Raw genomic sequence first — 14087 nt, forward strand, 5'->3', positions numbered from 1 at the left:
CTTTATCAACTCCACACCCCCGCCTTTTGCAAGATCTATTGAAGAGCCTTGCCTTTCTACCTCAGCAGATCCAAGACTTAAGGCGTTCATCCTCAAGAGCCGAGGCTGTAGCCGCCTTGAGCCGGGCAAAAGCATGGCTCCCAGAACTAGACCCGGCAGACCTTGCACTTGGATACCCGAGTCTAAAGGAAGACGCCAATGCCTTTGATGATCATGAATTCACCGCCTGCGTCAAAGCCATACGTCCGGTGGCCACCCTTATCGGAAACGATACTGACCTCAGCAAGTATGCGTCGGCTTATGACAGTAACAATCAGAAAATCCCAAATGCTCCATATGATCAAATCAGCCTGATCCCTCCAATTCGTAAGCATACTTTTGCCCCTAAAGTGGACCCGGCCGGTTTAATAGATGCTGAAGCTGAATTTGAAGCTTTGAGCGGCATTGATTGGGCCTCATCAACTTTCCAGGACAAAACAGCCGACGGAGAAGCGGAGAAGGATAACCCGGAGCCCTCAAGCCCGCTGAAGGAGTGAATCGCCAGATGTTTGGCCAAAAAACAATGCTTCATCAATTTCAGACTCGGAGAGTCTTGTAATAGGGTAGAAAAACTTCCCTATGCCTGTCATGCCTTTGTGCATGCTTAACACTTTTCCTAAGCTGCCATGGCTATATATTTCTGGCTTTTGCTTCCTTGGCTTTTAAACTTTACTTGCCTTATTCTGCAATCCTTGGATAATCTTCCCGGCTCATATAATGTTCACCCGGCACTTAACAACCTGGGGTGATGAATATTAAACCGGCAAGACAAAAAACATCTCAAAATGCTTTTCACAAGGTTTCAGGATAATCAAAATACTTTACAGGCTTCTGATTCGGATACGATCAGTAAACCGTTCCAAAGGGGTTAAGCTAAGATTCGGATATGATCATATAGCCCCCAGTGGCTTGGGGATGCCGATCAAGTGGGTATCGATAGCTATGTTCTCTTTGGTTCGAATACGACCTATGTTTGAACAAGAAGCCCCCAAGTGACCATAAGATTTGTTTATTGACGCTGATTCGCATACGATCCACGTCAGACCTACGGGGGTTAAGCTGTGATTCAAATATGATCAAGAAGCCCCCAAGTAAGCTTGGCAAGTATGCCGATCAAGTGGGTATCCACAGCTATGTTCTCTTTGGTTCGGATACGACCTATGTTTGAACAGGAAGCCCCCAAGTGATCATGGCTAGATTCAGATATGATCATAAGCCAGACCAAAGGTAAAGCCGGATTCAGATATGATCCGGTCCCTGTTGGTTGTTTCCACCACCTTCCAAAAAGACATATACACTTTTTTGAGGGTGAAAAAAGGACAGAGGTCCTGCTTTGTTACTTTATATAATATATACATTGTGAAAAAATATATACATCTAAAGAACCGGTGGCTTAAGTATAATAAGGCCGAAGATGGGCTATATTCCATGGCCGGCAGGTCTCCTCCTCCGATTTACCTGAGTCTTTGTGCTCTCGAATATCAATGAGGTAGTATGACCCATTGTGCAGATTCTTGCTGACCACAAAGGGTCCTTCCCAAGGAGGGGATAGCTTGTGCATATCGGACTGATCCTGGATGAGCCGGAGCACTAAATCGCCTTCCTGAAATGTTCTGCTCCTGACCCGGCGGCTGTGATAACGACGAAGGTCTTGCTGGTAAATCGTTGTGCGGGCTATTGCCAAGTCTCGCTCCTCATCTAACAAGTCAAGCGCCTCTTGTCGAGCCTTTTCATTATCAGCCTCAACGTAAGCCGCCACACAGGGCGAATCGTGCCGGATGTCACTGGGCAGAACTGCCTCTGCTCCATAAACCATGAAAAAAGGCGTATAACCCGTGGATCTGTTAGGCGTAGTATTAATGCTCCACAACACAGAGGGCAACTCTTCCACCCAACAACCCGGAGTCCGCTGTAAGGGGACCAAGAGCTGTGGCTTGATACCCCTTAAAATCTCCTGATTAACTCTTTCTGCTTGACCATTGGATTGAGCATGAGCAACAGCCGAAATGGGATATGTTCCCATTGACAGAACTCTTCCATGGCACCCTTGGAGAGATTAGTACCATTGTCAGTTATGATGCTATGTGGAAAACCAAAATGAAAGATCACCTTTTTGATGAACTGAACTGCTGTGGCCGCATCACACTGACTGACCGACTCTGCCTCAATCCACTTTGTAAATTTATCCACTGCCACCAGGAGGTGTGTCTTTTTATCCTTAGACCTTTTAAAAGGTCCCACCATGTCAAGCCCCCAGACTGCAAACGGCCAAGTGATTGGAATCATCCTCAATTCTTGAGCCGACACATGAGCTCGTCGTGAGAATTTTTTACATCCGTCACATTTGCTAACAAGATCTTCTGCATCGGCATGAGCCGTCAGCCAACAAAAACCATGACAGAAAGCCTCTGCCACCAGAGATTTTGAGCCGGCATGATGATCACAATCTCCTTCATGGATTTCTCGGAGTATCTCTTGACCCTCTGCAGGCGACACACAACGCTGGAACGCCCCTATGACACTGAGATGATGTAAGTCGTCGTTAACAATTGTCATGGATTTGGACCGCCTGACAATTTGTCTCGCCAAGGTCTCATCCTCAGGCAGCTGTCCCCGGGTCATATAAGTCAGATATGGCAATGTCCAATCCGGGATGACGTGAAGTGCAACCACCAACTGTGCCTCCGGGTCTGGTACTGCAAGCTCTTCCTCTGTAGGTACCTTGACAGAAGGATTATGTAGAACGTCAAGAAAGGTGTTAGGCGGTACCGACTTGCGCTGAGAGCCCAACCGGCTTAAAGCATTAGCCGCCTCATTCTTCCTTCTGTCAATGTGCTCCACCTGATACCCCCTGAAGTACCCAGCTACGGCATCAACTTCACGGTGATAAGCTGCCATAAGGGGATCCTTAGAATCCCATGTGCCTGAGACCTATTGAGCCACAAGGTCTGAGTCGCCCAAGCACCTTAACTGGCTTAAATTCATCTCCTTAGCCATCCAGAGACTATGGAGTAAGGCCTCGTATTCAGCTGCATTGTTGGTACAAGGAAACATGAGCCGGAGCACATAACGAAATTTATCACCTCGAGGGGAAGTTAAGACAACTCCAGCCCCTGATCCTTCTAACTGCCTGGACCCATCAAAGTGAATAGTCCAATACGTATTGTCCGGCTTCTCCTCAGGTGCCTGCAACTCTGTCCAATCATTGATAAAATCCACCAAGGCCTGAGACTTGATGGCAGTACGGGGCATATACTTCAGACCATAGGGCCCAAGCTCAATGGCCCACTTGGCGATTCGTCCTGTGGCTTCCCTATTCTGAATGATGTCTCCCAAAGGATCAGAGCTCACCACTGTTATAGGGTGACTTTGGAAGTACTGCTTCAGCTTCCGATTTGCCATGAACACACCATAAACAAGCTTCTGCCAATGTGGATACCTTTGCTTAGACTCGATGAGCACCTCGCTGATGTAGTAAACCGACCGTTGAACCGGATGCTCCTTGCCTGCCTCCTTACGCTCCACCACGATGGCAACACTGATGGCCCGTGAGTTAGCAGCCACATATAACAATAACGGCTCTTTATCAATGGGAGCTGCAAGAACCGGTGGCTCAGACAACTGTCTCTTTAAATCTTCAAAGGCAGTGTTAGCAGCATCGCTCCAGACAAAAGTGTCTATTTTCTTCATCATCTGATAATAGCGGTAAGGCCTTCTCTCCTAACCGGCTTATGAACCGGCTTAAAGCAGCAACCCGTCCCGCCAGGCGCTGAACATCATTGATACATGCCGGCTTAGCCAGAGAGGTAATCGCCGTGATCTTCTTCGGATTAGCTTCAATGCCTCTATTTGACACCAGAAAGCCCAAGAGCTTGCACGCAGGTACACCAAATATGCACTTGGCCGGGTTAAGCATCATCTTGTAAACCCGGAGATTGTGAAAGGTCTCTCTCAAGTCGGATATTAAAGTTTCCTTTTCTCTGGACTTCACCATGATGTCATCCACATAAGCATGAACATTGCGCCCAATTTGATCGTGCAAACAGTTCTGCACACATCGCTGATAAGTTGCCTAGGCGCTCTTGAGCCCAAACAGCATAGATACATAACAGAAAGCCCCAAACGGGGTGATAAAAGCTGTCTTCTCCTGGTCCTTAACTGCCATCTTGATCTGATGATAACCAGAGTAAGCATCCAAAAAGCTCAAACGTTCACAACCCGCCGTAGCATCAATGATTTGATCAATATGGGGGAGAGCAAAGGGATCAACCGGACAAGCCTTATTTAAGTCCGTGTAATCCACACACATCTGCCAAGTGCCGTTCTTATTGAGCACCAACACCGGGTTAGACAACCACTCCGGATGAAAAACTTCGACAATAAACCCGGCCGCTAAGAGCCGGGCCACTTCTTCCCCAATAGTTGTCCGTCTCTCTTCGTTGAATCGTCGGAGAAACTGCCTGATTGGCTTATACTTCGGATCAATATTGAGAGTGTGCTCAGCGAGTTCCCTCGGTACACCCGGCATGTCAGAAGGTTTCCATGCAAAGATGTCCCGGTTCTCACGGATGAACTCGATGAGCGTGCTTTCCTATTTAGGATCCAAATTGGCACTGATACTGAACTGCTAAGAGGCGTCTCCCGGGGTGAAGTCAACAAGCTTTGTCACAGCGGCCGATTTAAACTTCAACGCCGGGTCATGCTCAGTAGTTGGCTTCTTAAGGGAGGTCATATCCGCCGGATCAACATTGTCTTGATAGAACTTGAGCTCCTCCGCGGCACAGGCCGTCTCAGCGTATGCTGCATCGCCTTCTTCACATTCCAAGGCCACCCTTCAACTCCCATGCACGGTGATGGTGCCCTTGTAACCCGACATCTTGAGCTGTAGATAAATGTAACACGGCTGTGCCATGAACGTAGCATAAGTCGGTCGCCCAAACAGAGCATGATATGGGCTCCTGATCTTCACCACCTCAAACATCAACTTCTCAGCCCTGGAATCATACTCATCCCCAAAGGCCACCTCTAATTCAATCTTACCAACTGGGTAAGCCGACTTGCCTGGAACCACCCCGTGGAAAACAATGTTGGATGTTCTCAGATTCTTCTCAGTCAACCCCATACGTTGGAAGGTCTCATAATAAAGTATATTGATGCTGCTACCTCCGTCCATGAGTACTTTAGTAAATTTATATCCACCAACCTGGGGTGCTACCACCAAGGCTAACTGACCCGGATTATCAACGCGTGGAGGGTGATCCTCTCTGCTCCAAATGATGGGTTGCTCTGACCATCTCAAACAACAAGGAACTGCCGGTTCAACCGAATTTACAGCCCTCTTATGAACCTTCTGGTCACGTTTTCATAAGCTGGTGGTAAACACATGGTACTGCCCACCGCTCAACTGTTTTAGTTGGCTCTGGTAACCCGACTGCTGTTGCTGCTGCTGTCCTCCCTGGCCAGATTGCTGCTGACTATTTCCACCCGGCTGTCCCTGAAAACCGGAATTTGAACCGCCGCCCGGGCCATGAAAGCCGCCGGCCCCTGAACCACCACCAGATCCATGACCACCATCAAAGATATTGGAGTTTTTAAATGCCTTCATGATCGCACAATCTCTCCACAGGTGCGTAGCGGGGTGCTCCCGGGTGCCGTGTTTCGAACAGGGCTCGTTGAGTAGCTGCTCAAGAGATGGACCTGACCCGCCGTTTCGAGGCCACTTACCCCTACGTCTCTGATTGTTACCCTGTGTACTAGCGTTAGCCACAAGCTCCGGGTTGCCATCCACATTACGCTTATTGCCGCTTTGATTCCCCGGGTTGTGTTGTTGACCCTTTCCATTACCGTTCCTTTTACCCTTCCCTGCCTTCTCATCGTCAGACGCGGGGTCCTTGGTATTATCAGAATCGGCATATTTGACTAAAGCCGCCATCAACGTTCCCATATCGGTCCAGTCACGCTTAAGGCGGCCCAATTTCTGCCTTAGTGGTTCAAAGTTGCAATTCTTCTCCAACATGAGGACTGCAGAGTCGGCATCCATCTTATCAGATGAGTGAATGATCTCCTTGACTCGGCGTACCCAATGGGTGGTGGATTCACCCTCTCCTTGCTTACAACTCGTCAAGTCCACGATCGACATAGATTGCTTACAGGTATCCTTGAAGTTCTGGATGAAACGGGCCTTTAACTCCTCCCACGAACCAATGGAATTAGGTGGTAAACCTTTTAGCCAAGACCGGGCCGTTCCATCTAACATCATGGTGAAGTATTTAGCCATTGCCGCGTCACTGACCTCCAAGAGCTCCATGGCCATCTCATAACTCTCAATCCACGCTCCGGGCTGTAAGTTGGCCTTGTAATTCAGCACCTTTCGAGGTCCCTTGAAGTCCTTCGGCAGACGCACGTTGCGCAAAGCCGGTATTAAACAAGGAACTCCACCGGTTCTGGTGGCTACTCCCAACTCAATAGAAGTCGTTGGATACTCTGGGATATCCTGATGAGCCGCCAGTTGAGCCGCCTGTTGAGCCGCCCGCTCGTTCTCCTGGCATACTCGGTTTTGCACCGGGTTATAGCCACCATGCTGGTTACGGCGTTGGGCGTTGCTTGACAAAGCTTCGGACTCCATGTGCCTGCTGTAACTTGGGCTCCGGTTCTGACGAGGCGGTGCTAACCAAGGCGAAGGGGTTGAATGAATCCTATCCCGGCTGTAAGAATAGGTCTCCTGCTGAGCCAGGGCCGTCTGGACAAGTTCCCTGGTCCTCCGGGTCTCCACTGCTGTTGGATCATCACCGTCCACTGGAAGAGCCGCCAGGCGCGCTGACGCTGCGATTAAATTCTCCATGGGGTTGGAAAAGTGACCCTCCGGTACCGGCACATAACGCGGCGGCTCCATGCTCATATGAGGAGGTGGCATCTCCCGACGCTGAGCCGGTTCTCCCGCTCCAGATGTCATAAACTGATTAGCATCGGACGGATTACTTGGGCCGGCTCCGGGTGTAGCAAAAAGAACCCTAGGGTCATAATTCGGAGGCAACCGGGATTGGGTCTTATGGTGTCTCCTCCTCATTACCTCATTGGATGCGCTTAAACTCATCGTGAGCTGGTAAGCCTCTGACTGCAACCGCTGTGCCCGGGCGTCGAGAGCCGCCCGCTCCGTGGCTAGCCTAGTATCCTTAGCTGCTAAGGCCTCCTTGGCCTAAGCTATCTCCTCACGTACCCGTGCTACCTTCGCGTCATGCTCATCTTTGTTTGCAGGGATAACCGTGGTGGTTAACAGGGTCGTAAGCTTGTCCATGAGGTCTATCAGTACTTGAGCCGGCGGGCGCACAGGGCCTCCTGCCCCGGCTGCTCCTAACCCGGAAGTAATTGCAGCTGTGGCTGTAGAATTTTGTCCGGGTTGAGTCCTAGCCATAAAGACTCCTGCCCAATTTGGCGACTCGCAGAGGTCTGGAATACTAAGGCCATCGGAACAGCCCCCGAGCGCACCGTCTTTAACTTGATACAAAGAATCTGTTGAACCGGCGGACGAATCACCGCCAGAGTGGACGGCCGTCTCACCACCGTCTTCAGGTCCTTCAGAAAGTTCTTCTCCGTGGACGCAGCCCACAAAGACACGCTTCATGCCGGTTTGAACTCGGGAAGGTTTCGCACGCTGAGCCGTCTCGACGAGGTCGGTGCAGTTGTCCGGCTCAGGCCCCGGCTCACCAATCCGGCCGATGAAGACGTGGATCCCTCCGAAGGGGACCCGGTATCCATACTCAATTGAGCCGACATCGGGGCCCCAGCCTTCATCGTCGATGTAGATCTTGCCGCGACGACTTTTGGTCATCCGGCCCACTACGTATCCATTGAGCCCTTCAAAGTTGCCCTTCAAGAACTCAAATCCACTGTGCGCTGGCCCCACGGTGGGCACCAACTGTCGTGGAATTGTCATGTCAGATGTCCTCGTGAAAGGATTTAGTTGTGGAGCCATCGCAACTAGGAAGCTTGAAGGGGTTAATCGGGACAAAGGACACGAGAGGTTCTATACTAGTTCGGCCCCTTACGGTGAAGGTAAGGCCTACATCTAGTTGGGTTGGTATTGATGTTTCGATGACCAGGGAGCGAGATACGCTATGCCTGGCTCTTGATGAATTGTTTCTTGCGCTAAGCCGCCAGCGGGTCGACCCCTTATATACACGGGTGGACGCCCTGCGGCTTACAGAGTCCCGGCCGGCTTATAAACAATGTCCGGCTCGGTGACTAGCTTAGTCTACCTTATGATACAAGTAATATTATTACAACGGTTTACTACAACGGGCCTTAAGTCGCCTGTGGGCCTTAAGCTTTCTATGAGCCGCCATCTTCATGCCTTGGTCTTGGGCTTCTCTCTGGTGAGTCTTCTTTGCATAACCCGACCCCACCTGGGCGGCTTACACAAATAGTTATATCCCCAACAGTCACCGACAAAAGTAAGATCTGGATGGGGCTTTGATGGCTCTTTCCATTCTTGAAGGGAGATCGGGAGTTTGTCCTTCACAAGAACTCCACACCGACGAACTTACTTGTCCGCAATGTTCTTAGGTGCTATTCGTTTACCAGTAGTTTTGATGGCCTCGATGTTGAACTTTACGCCCGGCTTCAACTTTTTTCTCGAGCCTCGCACTACTCTGCCTGTAGAAGATTTGCTTGATCCGGAGGGCTGAAAAGAAGAAAGATCGATTCGTTAATATATCTTCAAATCATTTCAAACATGTGATGATCACCAGATGCCTTCTTATATAAATATACCTCGCCGGTCTCTGTTTTATCAAGATCAACATTTTGTTCGCCATCATAATCATTAATTTCTTCGCCATCATAATCATTAATTTCTTCGCCATCATAATCCATGACTTCATCAATTCGGTCGTCGCGATCGAATATCATATCATCACCCTCCCCGGTATTGTTCAGATATTGGGAGCCGTCATCTTCTTCATTTCGATTATCTGGCGCGCGAGAGGAGCGTATGATCTCGAATAGGGCCTCTTCTCCCTCTCTGTCGGTATTGTCCGCCATAGCTTTTATTTATCAAATCCGGAAGAAATATAAAACAATTTAGTATTCAAATTATAATATGCATGCATGCAATCAATAGGAGGAAATCCTGAATCATAGTACATAATATGCATCGTGTTGAATAATATATAATCTTGAATACATCATCTCGAATATTATATATCTAATACATCACTAGCTAGCTAGCTAATAAAGATCGAATACTACATAATAATCTAGTCCACTCGCGGTTCTTGATGCACGGGCGGTGGACACCCAAAGAGAAGGAACCATCACATGATCATAGCTCCGGTCATCTCCCCAAAGTCCCTGCTAGGTATTGGAGAACCTGACGTCCATAGCAGCCATGTAGCGACGGACGTGCTTGTCCTCCTCCCTGACACGGCGACGCACCACCTCCGGCAGGGCCGACTCCCTCTGCACCGAAAGTGGCCCACGGAAACGCCACCAAAGGAGCTCAGGGTCGACGACGGGACCCGGGTTCCTCACCAAGCGGCGAGAGCGGCGAGCCCTAGAAGGTAGCACCTCCCAGTGCTAGCCCGGCGGAGCCTAGTCCCGGACATGGGTCCTCTGAAGTAGAACATCGTCGCGAACGGGTCGACGGCGAGGATGCGGGCCGGGCATCGTCGAGAACAAATACTATACGCGGCAAAAGTAACATTTTTTAAATGATCGGATTGTGATTTCTTATATGGAAATTCTAAATTTGTATAACTAAAATTATAAGAAACTAAAAACTAACATTTGTATAACATTTCTATAACAATTCGAAATTAATCTAATTCATCTAGCTAAAACTAACATTTCTAAAATTTCTGTCATTTCTATAACATTTCTAACATTTGTATATACTATTTGACATTAATCTAATCTAATTAATTAATTCGTCTAAAACTTTGTATGCAAAACAGAAAAACAGAAAAAACTAAAAACTAAAAACAGAAAAATTGTGTGTGTGTGCGCGCGTGTAGTGTGAGTGTGTGTGTGCGCGTGTAGTGCGTGTGTGTGTGTGTGTGCGCGCGGGCGGCCAGCGGCGGCGGCGGCGTAGTGTATTGGAGGGAGGAGAGGCAGGGGAGGGGCTCACAGCGCGCGCAGGCGAGGTCGAGGCGACGACGACGGCGAGGTATAGGTGACGGCGACGGCGAGGCGAGGTCGATCGGCCAAGGCGAAGGTGATGACGACGGCGAGGCGAGGGGCCGGACGACGATGGCGCGGGATGGGGCGACGGCGCGACGGGGACGGCAACGACGGGGACGGCAATGGCGCGGGATGGGGGCGGAGACAGGGGCGGCGATGAGGGGCGGCGGCGATGGGACAGAGGAGAAGAAGCAGAGGGAGAACTGATGAATTTTTTTCTCTTATATAGAATCGACCTTTAGTACCGGTTGGAGCCACTAACCGGTACTAAAGGTCTGTTTTGGCCAGGCAAAGCGGCGGGAAGCGCACCCCTATAGTACCGGGTGGTGGCTACAACCGGTACTAAAGGCCCCCCGTTAGTACCGGTTATAGCCACAAACCGGTACTAAAGAGGGTGCGCTGGCTCCAGGTGGTGCGCAAGTTTAGTCCCACCTCGCCAGTTTATAAGCCCCGGCACGGGCACTGCATTGAGCTCCTCTCCAATGTAGGCCTTCTGGGCCTACCTCTTCGACTCTGCCCTGTTAGGCCTACTGGGCTAGCGGGCCTGCATCCTGGCCCAACTACAGGTTGGATTTCTAGTCGTATGCAGGCCGCTGTGGCCCAGTAGGTGGGCTTTTTTTTAGTTTTTGTCTCAACAAAAATTTAGTTTTTTTTCTTTTCTACTTTATTTATTTTCATTTATTTATTTCTGAATATTTTTCTTTAGGTACAAAAAATTACAAACTTTCTGTTAGTGCGAGTAGTTTTCAAATTTGAATAGTTTAATTTTTTTAATTTAGTTTTTGTCTCAACAAAAATTTAGTTTTTTTTCTTTTCTACTTTATTTATTTTCATTTATTTATTTCTAAATATTTTTTCTATAGTTTCAAAAAATTACAAACTTTCTGTTAGTGCCAGTAGTTTTCAAATTTGAATAGTTTAAATTTGAGTTATTTGATGAACTAATTGGTAGACGAAGTGCATCCAGTTTTTGCACCTAAAATTTCTTCGCATTTCAAATACCAAAACACATAAGTACCCTAACTATTACAAAGATTCCCTCTGGTTTCTTCGAAGCGACACTTTCCAGATATATAAGTCTGGAAAGTCACTACAGAAGAAAGTGATGACGGTGAAGCCTATCACATGCCAGTGTGGAACCTTTGGGTGTGAAACTTTTTTTTTCGCGTGTGTCCCTTTGTGCCATAACCATGGATAATCTTCATCATTTAACTGGATACTCGAGTCAATATTCACTGTGAATGGAGCAATTTCATCAAACCTTTCATAATCTTCTGACATGTCTGTCTTGTCATCCACTCCCACGATGTTTCTTTTCCCTGAAAGAACTATGTGGCGCTTTGGCTCATCGTATGATCCATTCGCTTCCTTATCTTTTCTTTTTCTCGGCCTGATAGACATGTCTTTCACATAGAAAACCTACGCCACATCATTGGCTAGGACGAATGGTTCGTCTGCATATGCAAGATTGTTGAGATCCACTGTTGTCATTCCGTACTTGGGGTCTTCCGTTACCCCGCCTCGTGTCATATTGATCCATTTGCACCGAAACAAAGGGACCTTCAAACTGCCTCCATAGTTAAGTTCCCATATGTCCTCTATGTAACCATAATATGTTTCCTTTCGTGTGTTGGTTGTTGAATCAAAGCGGACACTACTGTTTTGGTTGGTGCTCTTCTTATCTTGGGCAATCATGTAAAATGTATTCCCATTTATCTTGTACCCTTTGAAAGTCATTATATTCGAAGATGGTAACTGGGACAACAAGTACATGTCATCTTCAATATCGCCATCATGCATGGCACGTGTCTGCAACCAACCGGAAAAAGTCCTTGTTTATTCACGTGTAATCCAGTCGTCAGACTGCTCCGGGTGATTGGAGTGTAGAAAATTCTTGTGTTCCTCCATATACGGAGCCACCAAGGTGTAATTCTGTAGAACTGTGTAGTGTGCTTCAGTGAGAGAATGCCCATCCATACATATTATTTGATCCCCTCCTAGGCGTGCCTTTTCCATCCAGTCTGCCCTTATGCCGCGATTCAGGAACACCAATCGGCTTAAGGTCAGGAATAAAGTCAATACAAAATTCAATGACCTCCTCATTTTCATGGCCCTTCGAGATGCTTCCTTCTGGCCTAGCTGAAGGAAATATGCCCTAGAGGCAATAATAAAGTTATTATTTATTTACTTATATCATGATAAATGTTTATTATTCATGCTAGAATTGTATTAACCGGAAACATAATAGATGTGTGAATACATAGACAAACATAGTGTCACTAGTATGCCTCTACTTGACTAGCTCGTTAATCGAAGATGGTTATGTTTCCTAACCATAGACATGAGTTGTCATTTGATCAACGGGATCACATCATTAGGAGAATGATGTGATTGACTTGACCCATTCCGTTAGCATAGCACCCGATCGTTTAGTATGTTGTTGTTGCTTTCTTCATGACTTATACATGTTCCTATGACTATGAGATTATGCAACTCCCGTTTACCGGAAGAACACTTTGTGTGCTACCAAACGTCACAACATAACTGGGTGATTATAAAGGTGCTCTACAGGTGTCTCCGAAGGTACATGTTGGGTTGGCGTATTTTGAGATTAGGATTTGTCACTCCGATTGTCGGAGAGGTATCTCTGGGCCCTCTCGGTAATACACATCACTTAAGCCTTGGAAGCATTGCAACTAATGAGTTAGTTGCGGGATGATGTATTACGGAACGAGTAAAGAGACTTACCGGTAACGAGATTGAACTAGGTATTGAGATACCGACGATCGAACCTCGGGCAAGTAACATACCGATGACAAAGGGAACACCGTATGTTGTTATGCGGTCTGATCGATAAAGATCTTCGTAGAATATGTGGGAGCCAATATGAGCATCCAGGTTCCGCTATTGGTTATTGATCGGAGATGTGTCTCGGTCATGTCTACATAGTTCTCGAACCTGTAGGGTCTGCACGCTTAATGTTACGATGACAGTTATATTATGAGTTTATATGTTTTGATGTACCAAAGGTTGTTCGAAGTCCCGGATGTGATCACGTACATGACGAGGAGTCTCGAAATGGTCGAGACATGAAGATTGATATATTGTAAGCCTATGTTTGGATATCAGAAGTGTTCCGGGTGAAATCGGTATTTTACCGGAGTACCGGAAGGTTACCGGAACCCCCCGGGAGGTTAATGGGCCTTAGTGGGCCTTTACGGAGAAGAGGAGAGGCGGCCAGGGCTGGGTCGCGGTTCCCTCCCCCCTAGTCCAAATAGGACAAGGAGAGGGGGGCGGCGCCCCCCCTTCCTTCCTCTCTCCCTCCTCTTTCCCCCCTCCCAAGTCCTAATCCAACTAGGAAAGGGGGGGAGTCACTACAAAAAAAAGACACATCCGTGACACTTTGGGCCAAACGAATTTTTTTTCTGTCATACATATGCCACTTCTATGATGATAATTGTGACAAAACCCTGTATCATCATAGATGTGGTGGGCTCCTACTTCTATGACAAAAAATCATGATAGAAAATGGGCTTTTCGTCCTGGGCGGGCCGGAGACGCAGTTGCATGACATTCATTGGGTCGTCCATGACGGAAAAGACCATGGTAGAAGCGAGGGGGAGGAAAATTTCAGGGAGTTGCCGGTTACGGTGGGAGAGCGATGCGCGTTTCTCTCGTACAGGTACGCGCGTGTGTGCGAGGCGTTGGCTCTAACTGAAGCCGAGCGAGGCGTTGGGCTCTAACTAAACCCGAGCGATTGCATTGCAGGCTACGTGTTACTGAACCCGAGCGATCGATCGATGGCTGTTAACTGAACCTGATGGAGCGATTCCTTCGCTACTGCTGCTAACTGAAGCCGATCGATGCTGCCT

Source organism: Triticum dicoccoides, chromosome 4A (genome assembly GCF_002162155.2).
Source record: "Triticum dicoccoides isolate Atlit2015 ecotype Zavitan chromosome 4A, WEW_v2.0, whole genome shotgun sequence".
Taxonomy (NCBI): Eukaryota; Viridiplantae; Streptophyta; class Magnoliopsida; order Poales; family Poaceae; genus Triticum; species Triticum dicoccoides.